The sequence below is a fragment of the Microtus pennsylvanicus genome, chromosome 18 (assembly GCF_037038515.1).
Source record: "Microtus pennsylvanicus isolate mMicPen1 chromosome 18, mMicPen1.hap1, whole genome shotgun sequence".
NCBI classification, from domain to species: domain Eukaryota; kingdom Metazoa; phylum Chordata; class Mammalia; order Rodentia; family Cricetidae; genus Microtus; species Microtus pennsylvanicus.
In genome coordinates this window covers 24504401-24525164 of record NC_134596.1, presented here as the reverse complement: position 1 = coordinate 24525164, position 20764 = coordinate 24504401, and the positions used below count along the sequence as shown (strand labels likewise).

The window sequence follows — 20764 nt, the reverse complement described above, 5'->3', positions numbered from 1 at the left end:
TTGACAAAATAGCATATGAAACAGAACATAACCCCAGCACATCCAGGTTCCGGAGGCAAAAGAGTGAGTTCAAACTCCTGCTTGAAAAAAGAAAAAACTACCCCATAAAGAGGAAAAAAACCAAGCAAGCAAACAAAAACCTACCTCATTTTGGAGATTAAAAAAAAAAAGAGCCTAAATTAGAATCATATGTATACTTTTTAGATAAATAACTTTTAAAAGCTGATAAAAATTCAGAAACTATAAATTATGTTTGTAAGCTATAGGATATTTTTTAAACCTCTCTTTAAGCATCAAGTGCCCAGCCAACTGAAAAGGGATTGTACCCTTGTCATTAATGGAGGAATAAACAAGAAACCGTTAGCAGAATGCACAGTTTGACACATAATGGGTAATAAAGTGTGGGTTTTTACTGTTTTCAATGGACTCCCTGGACTGATAACCACATGGCTTTTTAGGAGGAGTTCAGAAGTACAACAAGAACTCAAAGCCAATAACTTAGCAAGCACCGAGGAGGCTCACTGTTGGGAAAGCTGTCGGCCTGAGCAGTATCAGGAACTAAGAGCAGTGAGTTACACATTCTTAGGCCCTCATGTGTAATAAAGGAGTGGTCAGGATCAGTTTTCAATCACCAACATTTTATTAATAGTCACCTCCAAATCAAAACAGGTAAGTTTAACCAAAATGCCTACTGCATTCATCCAAGCAACTAAGAAATTGCACAGCTCTGACTCTGCTTACAGGGAAAATGAATGCTCAAAACGGTATGAGTAGAACGTTAGAAGACGTAAAGCCTCTTTTCTCAATCTGAGTGTCCTTGTGGGGAAATACCTAGATTCTTCTAGAAAATCAGGAAAGCAATGTAAACCGGGCGGGGGGGGGGGGAGATATGTTTCCATTCCCAGTATTACCATCTTCAACCCTATAACGCTTTTCATAAGCAATGAAAATGATTTACTGGTCCTTTCTAAGCCTTTAGCTAACTAAGATAAAAAGCAAAGTGACACTCAAGAGGCAGAAGCAGGCAGATCTCTATGAGTTTGAAGCCAGTTTAGTCTATCTAGTGACTCCAGGCCAGCCAGAACTACATACGGAGATCCTGTCTCAAGAAGAAAAAAAAATTTAAGGAGCAAAATGAATTCCTCACCTTAAATTTGTCTAGTCCTTCTGTTTATTCATTTGTTTTGCTCTTGAGACAATGTCTCTTTATGTAGCCCTGGCTAGCCTGAAACCTCCTATGTAGACCAAGCTGGCCTAGAACTCAGAGAGATTCACCTGCCTCTGCTAGTGCTGGAACTAAACCTGTGTGCCTCTCCTCCTAGCTTCTGTCCAGTTCTTAGGAAGGTATATATTGAACAATGACCTGACCGATCTAATGACAGAATGACAAGGGATTATGACGGAGCTCTATGGGCAGCACTTGCTTGCCACGTGTGGGGCCCTGCGCAGGATCCTCACCACCATAAGAAAATAAGATGTAATTGGTGCTGTCAGTTCCTGGAAAGGGTACTCTCCGTTAAGGTGGAAAAGCTCCCGCATGGGGGCGGCACCGTTCCCTGGCTAGCACCCTAGACTGTGAAAGTGGAGAAAGGGAACTGAGCAGTAGCAGGTGTCCCTCTCTGCTTCTTGCCTGCCATGGTGGACTGTGACTTGGAACTGCGAGTCAAACACACCCTTTCTCCATAGTTTACTCTTTTTTGTTGTTGTTGTTTTTTTGTTGTTGTTGTTTTTTGTTTTTCGAGACAGGGTTTCTCTGTGGCTTTGGAGCCTGTCCTGGAACTAGCTCTGTAGACCAGGCTGGTCTCGAACTCACAGAGATCCGCCTGCCTCTGCCTCCCGAGTGCTGGGATTAAAGGCGTGCGCCACCACCGCCCGGCCATAGTTTACTCTTGTCATGGTATTTACACAGCAACAGAAGAAAGTAGGACAGTGAGTAAAATAAGACGAACAAGACAACTATATGCAGTTATCTGACCATACTACTATCTTGAAAAGATGATTCAGTGCTTGCCTATCATATCCAAAGTAAGACAGGGCACTGAAGCTCAGAGACACATGAAGTCTAAATGGATATGTACAAGATATACATGAGAAGGCAAACTATACCAAGTTGAAATTGAATATTAATACACATGATCCTGTACTGTCAAAACAAGCAACTGACAGAAATATATCTTAAAGTGTATACACACACACACACACAGAGAGAGAGAGAGAGAGAGAGAGAGAGAGAGAGAGAGAGAGAGAGAGAGAGAGAGAGGAGAGAGATCAACCCCACTAGCCATCATTTGCTGAGGTATCAAGGAAGTGAGGTAATCTGATTCAATTGTATGCTGGGTTGTTAAATGAAACAAGGAACTGGAAACATGGCTCAGCAATTAAGGGCACTGGCTGCTCTATCCAAGGACTCAGGTTCATTCCCATCACCCACATGATGGCTCATAACTTTAAGTCTAGGTCAAGGGAATCCAATGACCTCTTCTTACCTCCATGGGCACCAAGGGCAAGTGGTGTTCACATGCACACAAAGTACCCATGAATATAAAATAAATTTAAAAATAAACTAAAAAAGAAATGAAACAAGGAGCTGGGTATGTAGCTCAGTTGATAGAAAACTCACCTAGCATGCACAAGGCCTACAGTCTAACTCCCAGCACCAAATAAACCACGAGCACTGATATACTACCCATCTATAACACTAGCATTTATCCAGCACCAAATAAACCACCAGCACTGATACACTACCCATCTATAATGCTAGCATGTATCCAGCACCAAATAAACCATGAGCACTGATATACTACCCATCTATAACGCTAGCATGTATTCAGGAAAGTAGAGGTGGTACAGTCTCACAAGTTTTCAAGATCATCCACAGCTACATAGCAAGTTCAAAGCCAGCCTGAGACACGATACTGTCTCAAAGCAAGAAACAAACAAACAAAAAGAAATGTTTAAGAAGAAAAGTGAACTAAACAGAGAGATTAAATGAGTTACTCATGGCAAAAAAGTTAAGTGTTAGGTCAAAATGATAGCTAAGCAGTACAACTTTTCTTCTGAAGATGACGAAAATCTTCTAAAAGTGGTCATGATTTGCTCAGCTGTGTACAGTACATTCGAAAGCTATGGGGTTATAAACAGTATACCTTAAGTGGGTGTAGTATATGGTATGTATGATGGCTATTTTTGGTTGTCAACTTAAGTAATCTGGAATTAACTAAAACCCTAAATACATCTGGAATTAACTAAAACCCAATGGCAGGGCAACCTGTGAGGAATTTTTTCTTAGTTAATCATCTGAAGTGGGAAGACCCACTTTAATCTGGGCCACACCTTCTGCTGACAGTCCATATAAAGGATGTGGAAGAGGGAAGCTTTTTGTTCTTTGCCTGCTTGGTCTGCCTCTTACTAGCAAGTCCATTCCTTCTCTGGCATTAAAGCCTACTTCTTTGGGATTCTGGTGTATACTGAAGACCAGCTGAGACATCCTGGCTCGTGGGACTCAACAGCTACTGGATTTTTGAACCTTCCAGTGGCAGACAGTCATTGTTGAGCTAGCTGGACCTCAGCCTGTGACCACTCCCATAAACCCCCTTTACGTTCATTCTATCGGTTCTGTTCCTCTAGAGAACCTTGACTAATATAGTGTATGAATTCTATCTTACAGCTGTGTTTTTATTCATTTTAATTATTAGTTGGGGCACATTCCCTCAGTGCTTAGAGGCAGGGAACTGGAGCTGCAGGCTGTGGTAAGTCACTTGGCATGGATGCTAGGAAGCAAGCTCAGGTCCTCTGCAGAGGCAGTAACTGTCCTAAACAGCTGAGTCACCTCTCCAGCACCAACTTGTTTTAAAAGAAAAGAATACAAATCAAACCAAGGGTCCACATCCTTTTTGTTTTACTGAAGGATTCTTATCTTAGAGTAATAACACTAATTCTGCTCTTAAAAATAAAAACATGGGGTTGGAGAAACAGCTCAGCAAGCATGCAGACCTGAATTCAGACTCCCCAATCCCAACATAAAAGCCAGCATGGCAGCATACACTGTAACCCTAGTACTAGGAAAGGGAGACAAGCAGATCCACGGAGCTTGCTGGTCAAAGTTTACCAATCGGTGAGCTCCAGATTCAGTGAAAAGATTCTGTCCCCCAAACCACAAGGTGGGGGGCTGAAGAGATGGCCCAATGGTGAAGAGTGTTTGTGGATCTTCCAGAGAACCTATTCCTGTTCACAGAGCCCACCTAACACTGGGTGGCTCCAGCTCCAGGGGATATGATATCTCTGGCCTCCAGAAGCACCCTCACTCCCGTGTGTGCTTACCCACATACACATAACTCAAACAAAAAAATAAATCTTTAAAAATAGATTAAAATAAGAAAATGATAGAAGACATTTAACATTGACTTCTGGCCTCCACAGGCACAAGCACTGGCATAGGTACATGCACGCGTGAGTGCGTGCACACACACTCATAACACATACAAAGAGCTACCTAATAAAAAGATTAACAAAAACAAAACAACAAAACAGCATGCCAGGCATCATGGTAAACAACTGTAATCCAGGTACTCAGAATGTTAAGGAGGGAGATCAAAACTCTGAAGTCAACCTGGGCTACACAATGATACTCTGTCACAAAGAGAAAAAAAACCAACAGTAAATAAATATAAAGCAGCTGGGCAAGGCAGTGCACGTGCCATCAATCTCAGTACCAGGGAGACAGAGGCAGACAGATCTCTTGAGTTTAAGTATGCCTGGCCTACAAAATGAATTCCAACATAGCCAAGGCTACATAGTAGAGACTGTTTATCTAATAACAATATTAGTAGTGATACTAGTAGTAATAATAATTTTAAAGCTGGGAGTAGTGACATATGTCTTTAATTTCAGCACTTAAAAGAGGCAGAGGCAAGAGGATCTCTGTGAGTTTTAGGACAGCCTGATCTACATGAGTGCCAGGACAGTCAGGGCTACATAGTGAGAGACCTTAACTCAAAATCAATCAATGAACAAGTCAAAAAATTACTGAGAGTAAATAAAGAAGTTCTATCATTTTCAAACTATGCTTGATGGTGCACACTAAAATCCCAGCACTTAAGAAGCAGAGGAAGAAGGGTTCTGAGTTCAAGGCCAATAGAGGATACATTGAAGAATTCAATCTTGAGAGAAAACTAAAAACAAAAAGGGGGTAAGGATGGGGAAACAAATGACAACAAGAGAAAAACCTTGTTAAACTGCACATCAAAACTGAAAGAAATCAGAGTCTTATATCCAAGTCTTCTCATGAATTTATTCGGCACTGGCTTTGTTCCATAAAAAGGTGTGGGGAAGGATACACCTCATTTCTCTGGTTTGTATTTCCAAGGGTATGACTACTGCCTTGGTCTATAACAGAGTATTTCTATTATCTCTATCTAATTCGGGATCCAATTTAAGGCCAGCTGACCAGATATTATCAGTCTATACTCTTCTCTTCTCTTTTCTACTTCTCAGCCTTCAATCTTCAAGTATGGCTGTTCTGTCCAGCCAGATACACACTGATGGTTAGCTCTAAAGGTCAACTTGACACAACCTAAAACTGCCTGGTAAGAGAGGCTCAAGAAGAACTGTCTAGTTCAGGCCTATGAACATGTCTGATTATTAGCCGATCTGGGAGGACACAGGCCACAATGGGCAGCACCATCCCTTGGCTTTGGGCCCTGGACTGTGTCAGAGGATAGACGTCAAGTTGAGCACTAGGCGTGCGTACATTCGTTTGTTCTCTGACCTTGGCTGTAGATATGACAAGACCTGCTGCTCCAAGTTCCTGCCACCCCGACTTCCTCTGACTGAAACCTGGAAGTCCAGGCTGAATGACACTTTTCTCCCTAAGCTGCTTTTTCTTTTCCAGGTATTTTGTCACTGCATCGGAAATGAAATCACATCATAAACTGGTACTGAGGAAGCAGGGTCACTGTTGTCATAACCCTGACCATGTGGCTGCTTTCGATTATTACGTGAAAGAGCTTGGAATTTAGGCTGGAAAAGCCATTGGATGCTGTAGTTACAACTTAATGGGCTGATCCTGTGGGGAGCTTGGATAAAAATGCACAGAGAAATGCAGACAGTAGAAGCCTGGTTCATCAAGAATGAGGACAGCGTCAAAAACTGGGATAAAAGCAATTTGTTCATGATACTTAGGCAAAGAATCTGGGTGTGTGCTGATCATGCTTGAGCTGAAGAAACAGCTGTGACTATTAAAGAGATTAACTTTGGCTATTTATCTAACCATACTGTCCTGGTCTTCATGTTGTCCTGTCCCCTATACCATAGCTTCCCTACTGTTCTCCCAAACTCCAAGTACATCCATCTACTCCTCTACCTAATCACAAGGTTCAAATCCACCACAGTTCAGGTATGAGCAGCAATTCCTTCTCAAATCCTTCCAAGGACCCAGTGTTTTCTCCTATGTATATACCTCACATTACTTACTATCTGGATTTTAAATTCCTGCCGCCCCCACAACTCCCAGCATCAGGCCATCACCAACTAAGACAAGAGAAGGAGGAGCTTCCAAGCACCACATCACTACAACAGGACAAACATGAATAACCACTGGCTCTCTCCATCCCTGTTGGTATCTTCCCCTCCTCCAAGTCAATCTCTAAGTAAATGGTATAATATAGGCTAAGTGACAACACTAAGAAAGTCCAAAGAAAAACGTAATTAAATGAATGTTCATCAAGAGCAAAATGCCCCATAAACTACATCCAGGAGAAAAGAATAAAATTAAGTAACATTTTAAGAAACCAAATTTCCTGGTTAAATTATTTCTGAATCAATGATTAGTAAGAATCCTAAGCTGAATCACGTTTCTTTTTCAAAGTCTCTAAATTAGAATGTCCCTAAATCAAAGTATCTAAATCATCCAGTTTTCTCAGTGCTGGCTCTCAAGAATGCCACCACAGCCTTGAGCTCACTGGGTACTCTAGACAGGATCAGAGATGAAGACTGCCAACGGTAAGGAGCAAGCTATTTTCCCGGCTACTGAGAAGGCTTCAAACACATCGCCCACAAAGTGTAGTAAGTCAGTATTCATTAGAGTAACCCAGCATCTTTAGGAATTTGAGATAACCCTAAATGAGGTTCATTCCAAAGAACTGGTTTTGCTCAGATAACCTCCTCTTGCTTATCACAGATCAGAAGTGGGGCTTTGAGTAAGCACATATAGGATGGGAGGAAAGACGGGAACACATTCTGAGAAAAAACATTAAATGGAAAGCCAGCGCATGACCCATGACACTTCTGTCTTCCTTTCCTCAGCTGCAGAGTGTCCGATTTTCTTTTACTCTAGCCCCACGTTGGAACGCCAAAATGCTGCTGTTGGTTTTTCACTCTTTGGCTATTCTGGGAGTCTGTCACCCAGTTCCCAAATAAATACACATGGAGTCTTCGTCTTTTTTTATAAATACCCGGCCTTAGCTTGCCTTGTTTCTAGCCAGCTTTTCTTATCTTAAATTATCCCATCTATCTTTTGCCCCTGGGCTTTCATCTTTCTCTATTTCTGTATACTGTTCTTTATTTCTTTCTATGAAGTTTGCTGTGTAGCTGGCCCCTGATGTCCTCCTCTCCTCTTTTTTCTATCTTGTTCCTTCTTCTCCTCCTCCTCCCAGATTTCTCCTCCTACTTATTTTCTCTGCCTGCCAGCCCCGTCTATCCTTTGTCCTGCCTCGCTACTGGCCGTTCAGCTCCTTATTAGACCATCAGGCAAAGAATCACAGCTTCAGAGTTAAACAAATGCAACATAAGAAATGCATCTTTGCACCATTAAAACAGATGTTTTAATGTTTAAAACACCTTAAATAATATCTCAAGACAGTAAAGAAGAATCAGTCAGCTGTGTTAATGTATCAAATGAAGAGAACTTCTACAGTAAGTGGATACCCGAGGGTAAAGAGGCTGGGAAGAAACAGTCCAAGAAGCAAAAGGTCCAAAAAGTAGAAGGTCAAAGAGAACAGCATCACTACCACAAACAGAGCTGGAGACCTGACTCTAACCTCACTTAAATTCTAACTGAAGTGTATATAATCCCATTCTTAATACTGATTTGTAGCTCTCCTTACACATTCTAAGGACATTATATATTTTTTGTTTGGTTTGGTTTGGTTTTTTAAGACAGGGTTTCTCTGTGGCTTTGGAACCTGTCCTGGATCTAACTCTTGTAGCCCAGGCTGGCCTCGAACTCACAGAGATCCGCCTGCCTCTGCCTCCCGAGTGCTGGAATTAAAGGCGTGTGCCGACGCCACCCAGAGGACATTATATTTTGTATACTGACAATTTACCAAATCAGCAAATGTTTCCTTCATCTTTCTCTACATATGAAAAGAAAACACAAAGTAGTGATTTTACTTGAGTTTATTTCTGCAACTAAGTCAAAGACTTACTAGCAATAAAGTAAAAAATTGATCTTTATGATTTCATCTTTGAATTTTATAAACTATCTTTGCTAATGTAACAAAACCAGCACTGTAAGGTGTTTTTAAATTCTGTTTGTATAGGCCTGCTGTCCCAGTGAAGCACTCCATTGTAGACCAAATCCTATCATTCAGTCCATGAATATCTGCCAGGAATAAATACAATTCCCATAACAAGTAACTAGCTTTAGTGGAAGAACCTAATCACCACACAAAAAAGTTTAGCGATTAACAGAATGGGTTAATATTAAGAACTCTCTAACTGTCCAGAGTCCAGACATACCCTCTCTCTCCCTTTGTGCTCACAGCCTCAAGTCTTAGCCTGAATCACTGAGAAAGATTTCTACCAGCAAATGTCAACTGAGGGGAAAACCGTGGATTCCTATACAAACACAACCACCTTTCTGTTTTCAAGATGGATACTATGACAACAAGATAAACAAACATATGATAAGCTGTGCTACTTGATAAGCTGAGCAAGCAAGCTGTCAGTGGAAAGTTCTGGCTCTGGAGCAGGCCCTGAAAGTCATAAATACTGATTCAATGAAGGGAAAATGAAGTTACAGAATCATAAATATCTCTGTCTACCTATCCCCATTGCTTCCTCCCTTTCCTTCGTAGCACAGTTAGAGGATCTGAGGCTCTTTAGATACTTGTCTCCTCAGCAGACACTCTGAACACCACATCACATCTTTATTTCTGATCCTATCATGAACAATAAAGAATGGGAACAGACTATGAAAGGATCTTTTTAAATAGGTAGGAATCCTAACAGCCAAAACCCTCAGATGATGCTTAATAAATCAGGAATGCTGATGAAACCAATCCAACTGAACAAGTGTTCCTTACTTAACTAGTGGGGATTGGAAGGATCTCCCAAGGAAGAAAATAGAATATATAGATAGATTAAAAATGGGGGGAGGGACTAGAAAGGAAGGATTAAATGAGGAGGGAAAGAGGATAAGGGGGAGAATATGGGGAACAGCTGGCAATACTAAAGGCCATTGAGGGGTCTTACAGAAACCTACTACAGTAGAAGCTTAACATGCAAACATATATGAAAGAAACCCAAATGAAATCATCAAATAATGAGGAAGACAAAGCCCCAACTAGATATTTTTCGCCACCAAGCAAAACCTCCTTGACAGGAATAGGTTATAACTAATTGAGCTATAGGGCAAAGGTGTCCTATGGAAACACCCGAACGATTCGGGCTACTGCCAAGGTTATTGGTTGTACTCCACAAACTGATAATAAGGCCTTATTGCTGAAGATGACACCTATATATCTCACTGAACACGGAGAAGACAAGCTGGTGCCTAACTAGGACCTTCTTACTAACTGGTGTTCATGGTACTGGAAAGTACTCTGCAAGCTACAGAGGAGAAACCAACCCTGCTACAAAACCTCTGCTCTACAATGCTGTCCTGCCTGCATAAAACACTGGTGCAATATTGGCACAAAAGTTCTAAGAGTGCTGCGCAGTGGTGGCGCGCGCCTTTAATCCCAGCACTCGGGAGGCAGAGGCAGGCGGATCTCTGTGAGTTTGAGGCCAGCCTGGTCTACAAGAGCTAGTTCCAGGACAGGAACCAAAAAGGCTACGGAGAAACCCTGTCTCGAAAAATCTAAATAAATAAATAAATAAATAAATAAATAAATAAATAAATAAATAAAAGTTCTAAGAGTAATCACACTGTCTGACTGGACGTAAGGCTCTCTCCATGACAGGGAACCAATGCCTGATACAGCTCAAGTGACGAAGCATCTGAGACTAGATAGATCACGGATCTATTGGAAAGCCAAATACTACTGTTCTGCTAAGAAAATATATCAATAAAAATGAGTGGTAACAGCATTCTGCTATAGCCGCTCAGTCATCGGCAGAGAAGCTGATGATGCAGTAGGTGGTAGCAAATACAGAAATCACAACTGGACAAGGTGTAGAGAGTAAGTCCTGAATGGGATGTCTTCATCTCAAGTCCTTCCTCTTAGGACTCCGGGAACTCCGTGGAAGAGAAGTGGAAAGAAGCATTGTAAGAGCCAGTCAAGACTGGAAGACACCAAGGAAAACAAGGCCTTCTGGACACAATAGGACTGATACACACATGAATTCAGATACTGTGGCATCATACACATGGCCTGTACAGGTCTAAGCCAGATGGGGTCCAGCACCGAGAGGGAAATGGACACAAGCTACCATCCCTAACCCAGTATTTGGTTTCCTTCTGAGGGCTCAGGGAACGATGAGGAAGAGGCAGCAGGAAGACTGTTAAGAGTCTGAGGGAGTGAATGAAACCAAGGAAACAGTGGCATCCAGAGTCATCACAGAGACTGAGACAGCATGCAGAGGGTCTGCGCAGGCCCAAACAGACAGGGTCCTAGCACCAAGATGGGCTGTGGACAAGAGCTCCTATCCCCAGTCAAGAAGCTATCTCCAATTAACAAGCACTCTCAAAGGAAAAATTCCTTTCTCCATGGGAGTCTCATTGGAGACAAACCACACTTAAGGGCAGGCCCCATGCTCAACAGCAGCCAATACAAAAGGAACTCAATGGTTTTTACTGGAGATTTTCTTTTCAACTCATTGTTTTGTCTGGGCTTTGCTTTTTTTTTTTTTTTAACTTACTCGTCTTTTCCTTGTATATTACAGCTTCTGGTTTTGTGTTTTTATGAGTGTGTGTGTATCTACGTGTATACGTATTTCTTGTGCTCTTTTTGTTGTTTGTTCATTTTCATTCTGCTTTATTATTGTTTATCTGTTTTGTTCTGTTTCCTGTCTGTTTTCCTAAAAGATAGAATGCATGGGGATGAAGGAGTAGGAAGGTGGGGAGAATCTGGAAAGAGATGAGGGAGAAGGAACCGTCAATATATTATGTGAAAATAACTTTATTTCCCATTTAAAAAAAATTTAAAATGTTCCTTACTAAAAAATCCAACCTGCCCTTTCTTCTTATTCAGCTAACGGTAATCAGCAAAGCTAGAGGCATGGAAGGGGTCTCTGTGCTGAGAGCACAGCTCAGAAAGAGAAACAAGCCCTAATCTGGTCAGGACCGGGCAAACCAGAAGCCTCCAGTTCCTGCAGAGGACACAAAGAAACCGCAGGAGCCAGGAAGAAAAGGAGAACTGCTTCAGCCTTTCTGCTTTCACTGTCTTTCAAACAGGAAAAAAGAAAGAAAGAAAATGTTCAAGTTTTACTCCTGGTTTTCAGATCTGTCCCACACTGGCTTAAAAACATTAGGCAAGTTATTTAACTCAAACCTGTCTGTAGAAGGGGGAAGGCAGTAAGCGCAGAAATGGAAATAATTTTAATGTTTTTCTAATGTAATTGTAATAGTCCCGAGAGCCCTGGGAACACGAGTCCTGATATCACCGTAAATTTCTGTCAGGTACCAGCACCAAATCTTCTAAGAAATGAAAGAAAACAGAGCCAAATCCATCAAAAACCCAAATACTGTTTCCCAAAAGCATATTACCCCCAAATCTGTACCTATATCAAGCACATAAAACTCACAACTACTGCTATGCCAAAACAGCATGGCGATGATAGAGGAAGAAGAAAGACTTGTTCTTCAGACTCTGGGTAATCTCCAAGACTTTCCACAATAAGGATGTTTTACTTTATATAGCTAAAATTACTGCTGGAACAAAAATGTTTTAAGGCTTTCACCACTCTCATACTGGAACCATTAATGTTCAGCAAGTCAGCTTCCACTGCCCTAGGCTTACCCACCCCTGTGTGTAAAAATAAGATTTCATAATCACCTTTTGTGGAGAGGGGAACAGAGCAGCTTCTTACAAAGCCAAGTTTGGACTCCTTGCTTACAAAAGACTCTGTGGGTCCCTTGGAAAAGGCAAAGCATCAAAGCTAAAAGAACTGTAACACAAGTGCTTTGAGTAATGAGGCCAAAACCCAAGACAAACCCTCTCTCATCTTCCTTCCCCAACTCAGTGAAAAACTGAAGCCTTCTGATCAGTGTATATAAAACAGAATAATACAGATCAAAAGAAAAGCATCTTTTAAGAGATTTTTCAGCAGGTGGCGCCAGAACAAGCAGATACACATCTTTTAAGAAAAGAACTGAAGGTGTGGGTATAGCTCAGTAGTTAGTGCTGTGCTTGCCAAGCATGGACAGACTCAGGGTGGAGGTCAGTGCTTTAGCTGCTGAAAATTAAAACAAATGTAAATCACAGGCATAAGCATAAAAACTAATACTTCTAGAGAAAAGACATGGGGAAAACTTTGAAATCTTCACTAAGATGAGGATCTAAGACACCAAATACATCATATCCCTGTTCTAGAACCCAGGTGGTATCTCATGACCACCTGAAGTTCTAGTTCTAGAGGACCTGAGACCCTCTACTGGCCCCTGCGGGTCCCCGGCATACATGCAGTGTACAAACACACAGTCAAAATACTCATACGCAGAAGATTAATTTGTTTTTTTTTAAAGAAAATAAAAACAAGCCATAGACTAGGATAAAATATTTCAAATCATATGAAAGACATATCCACAATATATTAAGAATTATTTTTTACTACATTAAATTTTTATAAATCATTTTTGGTGTGTATGTAGGCACAAGCAGGGCATGGACCCTGTGTGGAACTGGTTCTCACTTCCACAATGTGGACTTGAACTCTGATTGTGTCAGGCTTGGCAGCAAGCATCTTTATCCAAGGAACCATCTCATAAGCTCCCTCAGAATATATAAAAATTTTATAACTCAATAAACAAGATCAGAATTTAATAAGCAAAATTTAACGACACTTTACTAGAGAAAAATGGCAAATGAACACAGGAAGAATGCTGAACACCACTAGTGGCTGTAATGAAATAGACAAAAGTGTGCAGAAACAGAATGCTTATAGAACTCATAGTAGGAATGTAAAATTCATAACCACTTTGGCAGTTTAATTCAGCAATTTCTCTGTTGTTTTTTTTTTAATTAACACAAAAATCTGAAGAGAAACCAGATCGTTGTCCTTGGGGTTCAGTATGTATTGTGCAGGTTCTCTTGTCAAACAGTTGGTGCTTACAACTGATAAAGCAATACCTTTGGTTAAACCTACTTGCATGATTTAAATCACCTCATAATTGTTATTTCATTTACTTATTTTTATGTGTGTGGGTGTTTTGCCTGTATACATGTCTGTGCACTACATGTGTGAGTGGTGCCTGTGGAGGCCAGAAGAGGGCATCAGATCCCCTGAAACTAAAGTTACAAGGTAATTGTGATCAGCCACACTGATGCTGGGGATCAAACCCAAGTCCTCTGGAAGAGAAACCAGTGCTTTTAAATGCTGACCCAATCTACCCAACCACTTCCGATCTACAAAAAGAAAATGCAATCACATTAGGTTATTCTCAAACAATCCCTAGCTCCTAAATGGTCATGACTACCTTGGTATATATAGGTTAGGAAAAGATTCAACTGGACTTCTTCAAATGTCATATATGATAAAAGTAACTCTGAAAAAGCAGACCGTGGTGAAATCTTTTGAAACTCTTTAGACTCTGCTCTCTCCCTCTGTGATACCTGACTGATCTCAAATAAAGATTGTCCTAAATAAATATTCAGTCAGGACATGTTAGCTCACGCATATAGTCCTAACACTCTGGTGCTGAAACAAAATTACAAGTTCCAGGCCAGCTAGAACTATACATCAAGACCCTGGTCTCAAAGGCGAATTGGGGGCGGGGTGGATGACACAAGATTAATTCATCTGTGGAAGCTAAATAAAGGAACACATTTTACTGATGAAGAAAAAAGCTCTTTAACTATGAGATTGTTCACCAGAGCCAGTTGTGGCAATATAAATATACAGACCTATCTTCCTGGGTGGACACAGTACAGGATAGCTTATGCCTCTGAGTTCAAGAAACCAACCTGAGAACCATAATATTCATATTCAAAAGTAGGAGTAAGCTGCAGGGGAGAGGGAAGGCACAGGACCAGGCTGACATGATTTTTTCATTAGCTCTTCAGTATCAAGATCACGCCCCTTGTGGCTAGACTCTATTATGGGTGGGGAAGTTAAGGCAGCAGGAACTCAAACATGGCTGGGCACACAATATTTAATCAAGAAACAGAAGAATGCAAGTATGCAAGCTAGCACTAAGCACACTTTCCCCTTTATAAGACACAGGATTCTGTCCAGGGAATGAATGATAGGGCCTATAATAAAGTTTAAAATGGATTTTTCCTCATCAATTAGTGTGATCAAGAAAATCCCCCTCAGGCATACCCAAAGGCCCTTCTCCCAGAAGATTCTAGATTTTGCCAGGCTGGCCATTAAACACTAACCTTCACAGCTGGGAACCTGCTGATTGTGGTCAAAAGAAAAGTCAAAGTAGGAAGACCAAGGTGTTTGCTTTGAGGGAAGGAACGGGCACAGACATCCTGACTGGTTCTTCTGGATGCAAACTGGTTTAGCTAATATAATTACTAAATACATTAATGACAGACCAAAACAACACACACACATGCAGAGAGAGAGAGAGAGAGAGAGAGAGAGAGAGAGAGAGAGAGAGAGAGAGAGAGAGAGAGAGAGAGAGAGAATGAATTTTGAGCATTCTATGTCTTTCACAGGAAAGTCCTTGCTCAGTTTACTGACAACCTCTTCTTAATTAAACCACATTAATGTAATACAAACTCACCCATGTTTATGAAGCTTACCCAGTAATATAAGGGATAATCGGGGTTCTAAGAATTTGATTCAGGCCAAAACTCTTTAACGAGCCCATGGGCTGACAAGATAAAAGTAACATTTTAAAATTATGCATAATCTCATTGCATCTGAGATGGTATCTTTTCAAAACACCTACAAATTAAGACAGGGTAAGAAAGCAAAACTTCCATTGTTGATAAAGATATAGTAAAGCAAGAACTTACCTATTCAGAAAATAGACATGAAACACAAATGTTCATAAACTGTGGGTAAAATGTAATGAGATAATATACTAGACATCTGGGAGTACTTAAAACTTGTGATCTGGGGAAGCAGCTCAGCTGGCAAAGTACCTGTCTAGTATGCAGAAAATCCTGGGCTCCACCACACTAATCCCAAAACTGTGACACACAGGAGGTCAATGCAGGAGCACCAGAAGTTCAAGGTTATCTTCAGATACTTAGCCCATCTTAGGCCAACCTGGGGTACATAATGTCCTGAGTGCCCCACAAAAGGCAAATATTTGCCAGGCGGTGGTGGTGCAGGCCTTTAATCCCAGTCCTCGGGAGGCAGAGGCAGGCAAATCTCTGAGTTTAAGACCAAACTGGTGTACAAAATGAGTTCCAGGACAACCAGGGATATACTGAGAAACCCTGTCTCAAAAAACCAAACCAAAATAAACAAAAATAGCAAATATTCAACCATGTAAATAGTAATTTTATTTTACTGTAAAGAAATATTATTTGAATTGGTGGTTTGTTTGTGGGAGGGGAGAAACTTTACTGTCTAATAAAAATATCTATCTAAACTGATCACTCCAATAGAACACACACTTAATATATTTTAAAAAAAACTTTGTAAAATGGAATCAGTGTTAAAGAAATTATGCAAATAACACCTGATTTTCTCAACTATGTAAGAGAAAACAATCATGTTCTCTCTCCAAGATTTAACTATTGGTTATACTTTTGTAGATTGTGTGTGTGTGTGTGTGTGTGTGTGTGTGTGTGTGTGTGTGTGTGTGTGTGTTAGTTTCTTGGTTTTCTGTTTATTTGGTTTTGGGGGGTTAAGACAAGAGCCCTTCTATGTAGCCCTGCCTGTCCTAGAACTTACTCTGTAGACCAGGCTGGCCTTGATCTCAGAGATCCTCCTGCCTCTGCCTTCTGGAATGCTGGGATTAAAAGTTTAGAGCACCATACCTGTCTTACATATTTTCCAAACTTTTATTTATTATCTACCTATATAATGGATGTGGCAAGGGGAGAGACAGTGGGCAACTACATCGTCCACCATTTTTCAAAATACTACAGTGACCATTACTAAGCACAGTAAAGAAAACTACAGTAAGACATGTTAATAGTGCCTCTCAATGGTTTTCTGTATGCTTGCAAACACTGAAACTCAGACCAGAGCAACACTGTAAGATTGTGAATGGTTTCTCACCTTATATTAGCCTAATCAAGGTCCAATTTTGCAGAATGAGTGAAAACCAGTGCTATGATGAGCTTTAAATCTACCTAAGTTTTATTGTTTTTGTCTCCCCACCCCCATGGGAAAATAACTTTTGAATACAGAATGCTTGCCGCTTGCCACACAAGCCTGACAACTTGAGTTCAATCCCAAGAACCAGACAACTCCCAATCTTTGGCTGCCATACTGTGCTCACTTTGGCACTGTCTGCACACAGCCACCCCTGCTCTGTTCTCTCCTCCCCCTACCACATTAATAATAAAACATTTTCTTAATGGGAGAAAGCAAAGTCTTCCCTGGTCTCCCTGAGTTCTTTATCTAGAACTCTTCCAGATTACTAAGGCAGCCAGTGCAGACTCTCATCGTCAGTGGACTGCTGGGTGATGCCCTCAAAGGGAAGTCGGTGCATTCTCTTATCATTTACACACCAGGCCACAAGTGTGTGAGCACACACACAAATGTTTTTATCTAGCCTCAGATGCAACCACCATTTCTTTAAGACCGGGGAAGGAATGAAGACCTCAAAGGTTCTAAAAGTAAGAGGAAAGATAATCCAGAACAAACACGTAATGCTTTACATTTTCCCCTGCACTGAAAAGAAATAAAGTTTTTAGAGAAGATAAAAAGTAGGCAGGAATCTGTAGCCAAAATTAACCATAAAGTCAGGCTGCTAGGAATCAGGTCAACATGAACTGAGGTAACTGGAAGAGAGGGCTGTTTCCTATTGTACTTGGGCTAAAGTGCATATTCTCACGAAAGGAAGAAATCAGAACTAATCTGATTGTAATATTCAATCCCCTCCTCGAAAAAAACCCAACATAATTATCTCAAGGATACAGATGAGTGCAGACAGCTTACTACCTAATACACACAAAAGTTGGGTACAACTGTAAGAATCACAAAAAATTGATAGTAAAACAAAATCCCAATGTGTGGGGGGTGCAGAAAACCTCTCTCCTAAACTCAGCCTTAGGATGAAATTTAGTCATTTTTTTAAGCAACACACAGCACGTCCATAATTCCAATTCTCATCTGTATCATAAACAAGTGGCATCTCTTCCTCTGAGTCTTTGCAAACAGAACAAATAACAAGCAGTTCTACCCTTTACACTACAGCTTGGTCAGGTAACAGAAATTTTATCAACTTACTGGACTTTCTCACGACCTACAGTATTTTAAAACATAAATTGTGTGTAGTAACACAGAATTTAGACATGCGCAGGATCCCTTCAATGACTACACTTTAGGACAGCCTAAATATACAGCTGGCTGACTCCATGGCTACACCATGGAGCTAAGAAACAGACCCACCCACAGCCACTCACAATCCTCTCACATGAGAAATGTTCTTTCTGTAGTTCAAGAGAAAATATCAGCACATTTCACTACAACAATTACAGTTTACAACCTCAACTAATCTGACTGCTGGAGAAAGATCATTTAGTAACAAGCTTATGAACATGAAGATTTACTAGTTTAATGAAGGTATTAGCTTGAAACTAGGAGCCAGTAAAACAACGCCCAAAGTTAAGTCTGTTCTGCTATGACTGTTAAAGCATGTAATTAGCACACTGAAACAAACAATGGCAGCTTTATTAAGTATTAAACTTTAAGTCAGCATGCCTCCAAATATAAACTACAAATTTACATTACAGGTTTCAAATTAATGAGGCTTAACAGAATATGATGAGGCCCTGCTATTAAATGTAAAACTTTAGTCCAAATCAAGCAATTATAAATGAAACCTATTTCACTAGGTTCTACAATTAACTGCAGTTGAGATTGAATTGACTTCTACACTGGGAAGTCTGCCAACTTAGTCACAGATTACATTAACAAATCTAAGTAAGAAGAATGAGAACGAACCCCTCCCACTGGTTCAATATTTCCACTTCTGAGCATAGTATGGGGGAGGGGGGGGAGGAATACCACAAAAGCCGCCTCAGCTACAAGTGGAATTCGCTGTTCTCACAAAAGCCGAGAGGAGAGAAGTGGTTACCAGAAGCTGGGGAAGGTTCGAATGAGGGAAAGATGGAGATGGTTGGTTCATGGGCACTAGGTCACAGTTAGATAAGAGAAGTTCTAGGTTCTCTTGCACAGCAAGGTAGATACAGATCACGACTATGTACTGTATGATTTTAAAAAGTTGGATGAAAGGATTTTAAATGGCTTCATCACCAAGGGTACTATCTGAGAAAATGTGTTTACTCTGATTTGAATGTTGTATACTGTACACATCCAGGGCAACACTATATATGACCCTAGGAATAAATACATACAACTTTTATGTCAAAAATGAAACAGAATATGTAGAAATAAAAAGAAAACCTGTTTCTGAGAAGAAAATACAGGATTCTTTTTATGTTATAAACCACAGCACAGATCAGAAACCAGCTTCTTGCCCCACCCCAAAATGACTGAGTTAAAAATCTCCCCAGGACATTAACACCCATTGCCAGGATGAGAACCAGAGCCTCCTGATAATATCTATTCACATTTGTGTTTCCTTCCCCTCTGAACAGACAGTGGCTTCTTTGAGTGCTGGATGGTTGGTTCATTTTATGGCTCTCTGGCCCTGTGGCACTTCTCACTCTCTTAAATTTGTGTATATTTTAACTCCTCAACTGGATGGTAAGTTCTTGGGAGCCAAACGAAAGCTGGCATTTTCCCAGGAGGCTAGCACCAAATCATGTTAGCAAGGAACATCCTTAACACAAATGTTTAGGAAATAAAGTGAATTTCTCCAAGAAGAACGCTAACTACTGTTGGTCTAGAACATGGTTCTCAGGCTTCCTAATGCTACGACCCTTTAACATAGTTCCTCGTGTTGTGATGACCCCAATCATAAAATTATTTCATTGATACTTCTTAACTGTAATTTTGCTACTGTCATGAATCTTAATGTAATTATCTGATATGCAGGATATCCGATGTGACCCATAGGCTGAAAACTGCTGGTCTAGAACACAGCTTCTTAAAACCTTTCTCACTCCCATTCAAAGACTCTTTTCACCCAAAAATTTTTTACATGGTCTCCTGCATAGAGGTTTATGCAAAAAAGACACACAAATCAATAATAAACACATATTTCTATTTTCCAGCAATTGTTTAGCACACATCTGATGTGGGAAGGTCTTCTGTCTATGTGTTACTTTCATTGGTTAATAAAGAATCTGCCTTGGCCTTTTGATAGGACAGCAGCTTAGACAGGCGGAGTAGACAGAACAGAATGCTGGGAGAAAGGAATCAGAGTCAGGTTGATGCCATGCTTCTGCTACCCAAGACAGATGGTGGTTAGACTCATGCTGGTAATCCACAGTCAAGTGGCGATACACATTAATAGAAATGGGTTAATCAGGGGTATGGAGAGATGGCTCAGAGGTTAAGAGCACTGACTGTTCTTCCATAGGTCCTGAGTTCAATTCCCAGCAACCCACATGGTGGCTCCCAACCATCTGTACTGACATCTGGTGCCCTCTTCTGGCCTGCAGGCATACATGGAGGCTGAACACTGTACATAGTAAATAAATTAAAAAAAAAAAGAAATGGGTTAATCAAGATGTGAGAGTTAGCCAGTAAGAGGCTAGAACTAATGGGCCAGGGCAGTGTTTAAATGAATACAGTTTCTGTGTAATTATTTCGGGTATAAGCTAGCCAGGCGGCCGGGGAGCCGAGTGGCAGGAACACAGCTCGCCACTCATCTTTACTACACACATCTAATTTTATCATTTATCAGACAAAAGCAAAATTGCACATTGATTAAAAAAAATCACAAGAAATTATCTACTATGCTGCATGGAAGTAGTCAGGCTTCTCTATACCAGAAAACAGTTCCTGGATAGACCATTAAACTGGAGAAACCACTAGAAAAAGAACTCAGGAAAATGAAGAAAAAGAAATAGAGATGGCTCAGCAGTGAAGAGCAGTGGTTAATCTTCCAGAAGACTCCAGTTTCAATTCCCAGCATCTACATAGTGGTTAGCTTTTAACTGCTGGAAGATTTCTCTGCTCAGCCATGTAATATATTTTTAAATGGACAGAAATAAGCCTGAAAATTTCAAAAATCCTATAACATTACAGGACTAAGACCTAAACCAAACAGTCTTCATAATAACAACAAAAAGTACACTTTGACTCTTCTCATTAATTTCAACATTTCTTCTCAATTCCA

At 40.6% G+C, this 20764-nt stretch overlaps 1 protein-coding gene across 5 annotated transcripts in view; it reads right to left on the bottom strand.

Annotated features, from left to right (window-relative positions):
* Nucleotides 1-20764, bottom strand: part of Akap13 (A-kinase anchoring protein 13) — a 260503-nt gene that overhangs the window by 214627 nt on the left and 25112 nt on the right. The window lies entirely within an intron of this gene.